This window comes from Triturus cristatus, chromosome 9 (genome assembly GCF_964204655.1).
Source record: "Triturus cristatus chromosome 9, aTriCri1.1, whole genome shotgun sequence".
NCBI classification, from domain to species: Eukaryota; Metazoa; Chordata; class Amphibia; order Caudata; family Salamandridae; genus Triturus; species Triturus cristatus.
The window spans coordinates 749,586,812-749,596,871 of record NC_140592.1 but is presented as its reverse complement, the minus strand read 5'-3'; the positions used below and the strand labels follow the sequence as shown (position 1 = coordinate 749,596,871).

Sequence of the window (10,060 nt, the reverse complement as noted above, 5' to 3'; positions counted from 1 at the left end):
TTGTCACGAATGTTTGCAAATTTTTAATTCTATGTCAGGACCGGAGGCTCCGATTATGCTTGTTCAAAGCTGTGCCACCACAACAGATGCAACATTTACAATAGGTTTATAATAAAAAGTTTTAAATGTAGAGTCAGAGGACCAATCAGCTGCATTCATAATGTCCAATAAACTGACCCCCATAGAAAAGGCCTTGAATGCCATAGCACCACGAGCAGAATGAGCACCAAATTTGGAAACATCAATACCAGCTTCGCTCATGAGCCAACGCACCCATCGTGCCAGTGTAGCTGGGGTCACTGGGCGAAAAGTTTTCTGTAGAGCAATCAACAATTGACCTGCCATATCTTGATGAAAACCTGCAGTACTTACCTCATAATCCCGGATACATTGTACCACACACAGTTTGGGATTGTCAGGAAACGCAGGATAAGTGACAGACGTGGTGTTACTTTTAGTGCGTCTAGTGACCAAAAAAGTAACACCCTCAGGAGAGAATCTACGACCCGCTAGATCGAGGGCGCGGATATCAGATACGCGTTTATGATACCAAACAAAGTAGCATAGCTAGCTTGGCAGAAAGCTGTTTGCGAGACAAACCTTGATTTAAAGGCCATGAATCCAAGAAACGTAAGATAATGGAGACATCCCAGCGCTCGGAATATTTAGGACATGGAGGTTTTACCAACCGGATACCCCTAAGTAATTTACACACTAAAGGATGGTCACCAAGTGGTTTGCCCTCAATGGCCACGTGACCTGCCGAGATGGCTGATCGAAAATTATTGACCGTGCGATAAGCAAGACCTGAAGCGGCTAGGGATGCTAAAAAGTTCACCGCCAAGGAGACATCTGCTGCAGCGGGATCCACATCCCGTGAAGAGCACCAATCACACCATCGTTTCCATGCTGTAGCATAACGTTTGTGTGTGTTGGGCGACCAAGCCTCATTGATAAATCTGGTAGCGTCTGTCGAAAGGCCTGAGACTTTCCAACGATCCCCGAAATTCACCAAGCGACCAGCCGTAGTTGACCTGATGTTATCAACGGATGTGGAGATTGGAGAGGGTCTAACAACAGATTCCACCGAAGGGGAAGAAGAACCGGAACCGCACATAACATTTCTAGAAGTACTGGGAACCACGCTTGAGCCCTCCAAAGAGGAGTGATCAGAATCAATTCCGAGCGATAACATTTGGTTCGGGCTAGGACCCTTGGAATCATTACAAACGGAGGGAACGCATAACAAAGCACTGGAGGCCATATTTGCAGAAAAGCATCCGTGGCTAGAGCCTCCGGATCCGGACGCCAGCTGAAGAACTCCGGAATTTGTTTGTTGAGTCGGGAAGCAAACAGATCGATCCGACAAGGACCCCACATCTTGTTCAACAATCGGAACATTCGAGGATGAAGCTGCCAATCGCTGAAATCTCGGAGATGTCTGGAATTCCAATCCGCACCTTGGTTGCTGCACCCTGGAAGATACTCCGCCACTACAAAGAGACTGTTCAGAAGGCAAAAGTGCCAAAAGTCTTTGGCAATCTCTGCTAGAAGACGGGACCGAGTCCCACCCAACTTGTTGACATACCGAACCGCCGACACGTTGTCCATGCGGAGAAGAATGCAACAATTTGTCTGGTGGGGCGAGAGGCAACGAATCGTAAAGGAGCCCGCCAGAAGCTCCAGGCAATTGATGTGAAGGTTCAACTCCTCTGGAGACCAACGGCCGCCAGTGGACACTTGACCGCATCGGGCTCCCCAACCCCACCGACTGGCATCGGATTCGATCACTACCTCCGGAGTGGTGCCGAATAGGGCTCGACCGTTCCACGATTCCATATGCCCTCGGAGCCCCACATAATACCCACGAATTGCAAACTTCAAACCACCACCAAGTCAGCCCCCGACCAACACCCCAGCCCTACTATCCTCACACATCATCCACCTACACATCATCCACCAAAAACAAGTCAATGTTTGTTTTTGTTGCTGTTTTATATAGCATGAATTCAAACTAAGGGTATTGGAACACTTTATATTAGCACCAGTTACATTACGCATGCTCACATAATTTTTTTTAGGCACGGTGTTATTAAGTGATTTGCCCAGAATAACAAGAAAGGTGGCAACCCTGGGAGGATTGGCACACTACAGTTGTTTGCACTGACAAAGGTTCTAATGGTGTATCCAAAATTGCTGAGAAGCATTAGCAATGCCAATAGGTCTGTCTGCAAAGGATTGTTGTATAGAAATGTGAAGTTTTACAAGTAAATGGCATGAGAATGGCTATGTCTTTGTGTGGAAGCTAAGAACTGTAGAATAATATTTCTGTCTGTTAAAAAGACTGGTGAAAGTTGCACTGTCAAGTCAGACCTAAAAATCCATGTAGGTTAATGACTGCCTTCCTCCCATCCATGCTACTGCCCAAGATAGACAAACGTCATAAATTATCTGATTATCTAAGACACTTTAATGGCAGCACAATTACAAATTTGCAAACATTGGTGACAAGAATTTTCAATTCTATTAAGGACACGGAGGCGAAGATTATGCTTCTCATTTTCTTTACTGAAAATCTCAGCAGCCAATCAGAAAGTAAAAACACAAATATGTACTACAATACCCATAAACCTAGTGGGTATCATGTGACAACCATAGAGTAGCCCACTATATATGGAGCATAAGAGAATACTACATCCTCTTTCTTTGTGTGAAAAACAGGTAAGTCAAAATATAGTCACAGTCTGGAATCCGAGAAACAACTGGAAAGAATCCATTCAACCGAAAGAATCCAAAGGCCAACGGCAGCAACGAGAAAACTTGAAGTCAGCTTCAATGTAACAGCATATCCTGGAAGACGTTGAAAGAACCTTCTTTAAAGGTGAAAAGGCAGCAAACTTCACTTGAGATCAGAACCTGAAATAGAAATATAAAGCCGTAGTACCACACTCCCAGGAAGAGATATAGCAAAAGGGGGAGGGAAAAACATCAGCATAAATATACATTGCATTATAAAGCATTTCAAATCAGACAATACAGTACTGATTATGGGTGGGATAATCCTCGCCTCCGTGTCCTTAATAGAATTGAAAATTCTTGTCACGAATGTTTGCAAATTTTTAATTCTATGTCAGGACCGGAGGCTCCGATTATGCTTGTTCAAAGCTGCGCCACCACAACAGATGCAACATTTACAATAGGTTTATAATAAAAAGTTTTAAATGTAGTCAGAGGACCAATCAGCTGCATTCATAATGTCCAATAAACTGACCCCCATAGAAAAGGCCTTGAATGCCATAGCACCACGAGCAGAATGAGCACCAAATTTGGAAACATCAATACCAGCTTCGCTCATGAGCCAACGCACCCATCGTGCCAGTGTAGCTGGGGTCACTGGGCGAAAAGTTTTCTGTAGAGCAATCAACAATTGACCTGCCATATCTTGATGAAAACCTGCAGTACTTACCTCATAATCCCGGATACATTGTACCACACACAGTTTGGGATTGTCAGGAAACGCAGGATAAGTGACAGACGTGGTGTTACTTTTAGTGCGTCTAGTGACCAAAAAAGTAACACCCTCAGGAGAGAATCTACGACCCGCTAGATCGAGGGCGCGGATATCAGATACGCGTTTATGATACCAAACAAAGTAGCATAGCTAGCTTGGCAGAAAGCTGTTTGCGAGACAAACCTTGATTTAAAGGCCATGAATCCAAGAAACGTAAGATAATGGAGACATCCCAGAGCTCGGAATATTTAGGACATGGAGGTTTTACCAACCGGATACCCCTAAGTAATTTACACACTAAAGGATGGTCACCAAGTGGTTTGCCCTCAATGGCCACGTGACCTGCCGAGATGGCTGATCGAAAATTATTGACCGTGCGATAAGCAAGACCTGAAGCGGCTAAGGATGCTAAAAAGTTCACCGCCAAGGAGACATCTGCTGCAGCGGGATCCACATCCCGTGAAGAGCACCAATCACACCATCGTTTCCATGCTGTAGCATAACGTTTGTGTGTGTTGGGTGACCAAGCCTCATTGATAAATCTGGTAGCGTCTGTCGAAAGGCCTGAGACTTTCCAACGATCCCCGAAATTCACCAAGCGACCAGCCGTAGTTGACCTGATGTTATCAACGGATGTGGAGATTGGAGAGGGTCTAACAACAGATTCCACCGAAGGGGAAGAAGAACCGGAACCGCACATAACATTTCTAGAAGTACTGGGAACCACGCTTGAGCCCTCCAAAGAGGAGTGATCAGAATCAATTCCGAGCGATAACATTTGGTTCGGGCTAGGACCCTTGGAATCATTACAAACGGAGGGAACGCATAACAAAGCACTGGAGGCCATATTTGCAGAAAAGCATCCGTGGCTAGAGCCTCCGGATCCGGACGCCAGCTGAAGAACTCCGGGATTTGTTTATTGAGTCGGGAAGCAAACAGATCGATCCGACAAGGACCCCACATCTTGTTCAACAATCGGAACATTCGAGGATGAAGCTGCCAATCGCTGAAATCTCGGAGATGTCTGGAATTCCAATCCGCACCTTGGTTGCTGCACCCTGGAAGATACTCCGCCACTACAAAGAGACTGTTCAGAAGGCAAAAGTGCCAAAAGTCTTTGGCAATCTCTGCTAGAAGACGGGACCGAGTCCCACCCAACTTGTTGACATACCGAACCGCCGACACGTTGTCCATGCGGGGAAGAATGCAACAATTTGTCTGGCGGGGCGAGAGGCAACGAATCGTAAAGGAGCCCGCCAGAAGCTCCAGGCAATTGATGTGAAGGTTCAACTCCTCTGGAGACCAACGGCCTCAGATTCTGGAAGAGCTCCGTGGTCCAGGCAAGATGTTGCAAAACAAGACGAGGACACTGACCCATGATGAGAATGTTGTCCAGATAAATGATGAGGCGAACGCCCCTGGCGTGAAGAAACTCGACCACAGGCCTCAGAAGCTTCGTGAAGCACCAAGGTGCTGACGAGAGGCCGAAAGGAAGGACTTTGTACTCGTACCACATTCCCTGCCATTGGAATTGAAGAAAACGACGACGAGGTCCGTAAATGGGTACCGACCATCCAGTCCCCTTCCTGAAGAAGATCGCGAAGAAGATGGAACCCCGTCCATCTTGCAGTGACGATATACGACCCATCCATTGAAATACTTGAGATTTAAAAGAAGCCTGTATCCACCCCCCTTCTTCTGAACTAGGAAGACGTTGCTGACAAAGCCGTGAGGATGATGAACCGTCTGCTCTATGGCCCCTTTTTGGAGAAGCAAATCTATCTCGCTGGAAATGAAAACCTGATCCAGATGGGAAAAAAACATCGGTCGCGGGGAAAGACTCTGAGAGGGAGAATGAAGAAACTCTATCCTGTAACCCTGTACCCTATCCAGGATCCACGCATCCTGCGAGATCTCTTGCCATTTGTGAAGAAAAAACTGGAGACGGACCGCCAATTGAACCTCTGAAAAGGGAATTAAGCTCACCTGAAGGAGTGGCATTGCGTTGACCTCCTTGGTTGCCTCCATAGCGTCCCTTTTTGTTGTAATTACGGGATCCACGTGTGGGGTAGAAATTGGCGGAAGAAGTGGACTCCTGATGTTTGCCACATTGGGAATCATAGCCTCGCTGGGTGCCTCTTTGGTAACCACGGCCGAACGACCGCCCCCTATGTCATCCGCCCCGTCCAAAAACCGGGCGAAAAGCCAGCTTTAAGGAACCCTGTGCTTTATCCAGGCCACTGAAAGTTGCGACGAACTTAGTTAATTCCTTTAAAAAAGGTTGACCAAAGAGGAGACCCTGAGCCAAAGGGCCTGACTCCGAAGAAGACAACTCAGCTAACTTTGGATCGAGTTTTAAAAGAATAGAGCGGCGGCGCTCACTGGACATGGCACAGTTTGCATTGCCTAATAAACATATTGCACGTTGAGCCCAACCAATTAAATCATCTGGATTGATAATCTGCCCTGAGGCTTTGGATATGTAACCCAAATCCAAAATCTTTGTTAGGTGGCCGGACAAATCAAGCAACTTATCCTGGCAGGATCTCCATGCACGATCTAGACCCTTCTTAGGATCCTTGGTATATTTTTTAAGATATGTGAACATGGAAGGATCCACATCAGGAGTATCCGCCACCTTGTCCGCAAGGTCTGGACGTGGGCATTCAGAACGCAAACGCGCTCTAACATCCTTATCAAAAGGCTGACGTAAGTGGGAATGGACATAGGTCGCAACTTCAGTTGAGGGGAGCCATGAGGAAGAATTAGGATGGACAATTGTAGAAGGCTCAAAGGTCAATAAAGTGGGATGTGAGGGGGCGTCCACAAACCGCTCTTTACGTGATTACTTTGCGGGAGGAGGAGAAGGCTCCGACTCCGACGACGTACCAGAGGAGGTATTACCATCATCTCCAGGAGGAGAGCTAGAAGGAGTATCCTTGGACGTAGATCCATAAGAATGGTCCGACGCCATGGTTTTTGCGAGTTTCGCAAAATCTGAAGAGTGTGGGTTTTTGGAACGTTTAACACCAGATGAAGCGCGGGACGTTGATGCTGGAAGCCAGCCTTGCTGTAAGGCATAATTACATAAATGGCACTTCAAGGGTTCAATAGCCCTGACCATAGCTTTGTTAACAGCGTGCTGAACTCCCACATCTAGAGCTTCGACAAGCTCATACTCCAAAGACCCAGAGGGTTCCTCCTCAAAATAGTCTGCTTCATCATAATAAAATTCAGACATTGTAGGCACTTAGAAGTGACAATATATACCCACAGGAGGAAAATTAATGGAGTTAATATGCACTGTCAGAGGTGTAACAACTTGAAGGGGAATGACAGTGATAAATAATGGGAGTGGCCAAACCCCAGGCAAGCCAAACAACACAGGAATGTAGTAATTCCAAGTGTATAAATATGCAAATATTTAAATGTGCATGGAGGGCTTGCCTAATAATGCCACTCTAGGCAGAGCCTATGCTAATTATACAGCCCAAGCCCTACTGTAGACTTGGACGTCACTGGGGAGGCTGGCAAGCTTGTGGGTATAGAGCCAAGAAAAAACGCTGCTCCTGCGTTCAAAATTACCGGTGACATCTGTGGAGAAATGCCGGTATGCGCGGACGGCCGAAACAAGCCAGAAAGAGGACAGCGCTCGCTGAGCGCGCGCGTCCTCACTCCCCGTCTCCCACTCCACTAAGAGGCTATGCGGGCTTAAAGCGCCCGTAACTGGGAGGTGATACGCGCTCCCACGCAAGCGGTGCCCTGGAAACGGAGCGACACCTGTAGAGCAACAAAGCGGCAAGCTCCGATACCATGAAACCACAATGTGCGATAAAACGCGGGACCGATACAAGCGGCAGCGCCGAAAGCGCGCACAGGGAAAAGACGGCAGTGCGAGCAGCGCGCACAACAGCCCTACAATCAAACAAAGTGTAAGTAAATAACATTAAGCAAGCTAGGAAAAACGAAGCATGCATACACTAGGAAAGGTGAAAAAACACTTGACTGGCTGCGGAGCAGCAAAGAAAGAGGATGTAGTATTCTCTTATGCTCCATATATAGGGGTCTACTCTATGGTTGTCACGTGATACACACTAGGTTTATGGGTATTGTAGTACATATTTGTGTTTTTACTTTCTGATTGGCTGCTGAGATTTTCAGTAAAGAAAATGAGAAGCATAATCGGAGCCTCCGGTCCTGACATAGAATGTAGTGTGTACGACCGTGAAGGTTAAAGCTCAACCAGCTGGAGCACTTTTTTGTGGGAGCACACAACTTCTGACCAATATAAACACGTAGTATAACTTCCCAACATGTGGGCTTGAGCCAAATACCCTCTTCTAGTGTTAGCCCAGTGGTCGAAGTGGGCGGGAACGGCAGGGCACGGCGTGCCCCTACTTCTTTAATTCTATAGCTTCCGTTCCCCTACTTTTTTATGTTGAACATGCGTCCCGGGAAGTCAGAAATATCCACGGCCTTAGAGAAGGCTCGGCATTAGTGGCTGTTCGGGGACGGGCGGTGAGCAGCGAAGGAAAAGGTCTCCGTCTCTTGCTTCCTGCCCAGACGAGACAAGGACAGTGTCCGCTTCTGCTCTGCCGCTGGCAGCTGCGCACCCCCCCACCCACCCTCTTTCTTACTCCTATTCCCTCTCTGTCTGTCTAACTCCTCCTCACTTACCGAAAACCATGACTCAAGAAATGGTTCTCACCCTCTTTCTTTCTGTCGTTCATTTGTTCGCCTGTGAAATGGATGCAAAAAAGAAAACTTTTGCTGGAAATGCCATTTTTACATTTTTCTATTCCAAAGTGCAGCCTCGGAAATAAAAGGTTCATAATATGAAAAATCAATAAAAAAACCAAGACGGAGTGTTCTTCAAGTGGCCAGATTGGTTTTATTCAAACCCCAAAAACATTAGCATCACTTTACTGAGTTTGCCAGTGAAGCGCTGTTTTCCCGCGGTGGGGAAGTGCGCCAAATCTGGAGGTACTGCAATACCTGATTGATGGGTGGATTAGAAAACAAAATGTGTACGGTGGCTTTGTGTTCACGAATTGGGGGGCATATTATCAAGGACAGCGTTAAAATTATCGCCGGTTTAGCGGCAGAAAACTGCTGCTAAAGCGGTGATAATGGGCTTGATATTATGCCCTAGAGAATTCCAATAGAAGCCCAGGTTCACACCAGAACATGGGCTTCTATTGGAATACTCAGGGGCATATTATCAAGCCCATTATTGCAGCTTTAGCCGCAGTTTTCTGCCGCTAAACCGGCGGTAATTTTTAACGCTGTCCTTGATAATATGCCCCGTGGTCTTTTTAAACCATACTGCTTACGTCTTGTAAGCATATAAGCAGTGGATTTTGAAATGGGTCCTTTCTGGGCCCTGTAGTGTTCAGGCAAAAATACTCGTTGATTTCTGCATAAATGTAAAAGCGTTAAGTTCACCATGTTGTTTCTGCTTACATTTCACATGCTTTATTTAATCTTTCATTCCCTATGAGTGTTTGCTTTTTCCAAGATGTTGTTACTTTTTTCTTTAGGCAGCATATTGCTCTTACCGAGAGCGCAATTTGAATTGAGTCACATCCAGTTGTTTATAGCATGTCAAATTGGATTGTAGTTGAAGGCAGTGTGAATTTCTCTCAGTGGGGCAGTATGGTGTTCACTGGGGGAGTGGATGTAGCACTGGGGGCAGAGCTGCCAAATTAAGAACTAGGGAACCAGGTTCAGCCTTCATGAACAGTCCCCCAGACCACTCTCCTGAGGGAGCACATTGCCATGCTAGACCTTAGAAGGCCCTGCAAAACCGGAAAAGCCCTGGTGTCTTAGCACCAGTAGGTGGACCCTAGCAGTGGCAAGTGTGGGTTCACCTTGAAGGCTTGCCCACCACAATCCATACTGAAGTTCACCTCCAGTCTTGTGGGCAGGCCTACGAAGTAGCAGACCCTAGAGCAACAGTGACTGTCACTGAGGTCACAGGACCCCTGAGAAGAGCTGGCTCAAGGGTGGTGCGACCGGTGTGACTGCAACGGATGTTGACTTTGAGTGGGGGCGTTGTAAATTATGATAAGAGCTGCATACAAACTGCAAGGTAAAGCTTTATAGTTTTTTTCCCTAAGCCTTTGATTATCCTAATGTTGCAAAAAGTGTTCATTTGGATAGAAATCAATAATAATTATTAAAGAGAACCCCCATTCATGGTATTAAGTTTTAAATTCTGAGTTTGTGTTTCTCCAGATCAATCACTATTAAACTATACTGCCTACTAATATGGTTGTCATGTGACTCCTACATCTTGTAGTCCTTTGTCTTATGTAACATTTCCTATACAGTGATTTACACACATAAAATTGATTGTGACTGTGTATATCGCTGACGACAGAAACTCCATGGCTTGGAAACAAATGACTTGTGCTGCCATTTTTAAGCATATTTGGGACATTCTGTGATTAGAAACATATCCCTCTTTGTGAATTTATTTTAATGTCAATAACTCATATTAATCGTTAAATAATCATGTGTATCCATTGGTTGAATTACATAACATAA

General features: G+C 46.0%; 1 long non-coding RNA gene across 1 annotated transcript in view; it reads right to left on the bottom strand.

The window, feature by feature from the left end:
* Nucleotides 1-2,687: 2,687 nt before the first annotated feature.
* Nucleotides 2,688-10,060, bottom strand: part of LOC146798747 (uncharacterized) — a 242,894-nt gene continuing 235,521 nt past the window's right edge. Inside the window, exon 3 of the long non-coding RNA XR_014968754.1 lies at nt 2,688-2,916. This is a non-coding gene — a long non-coding RNA (uncharacterized LOC146798747). The remainder of the gene's footprint in view (nt 2,917-10,060) is intronic.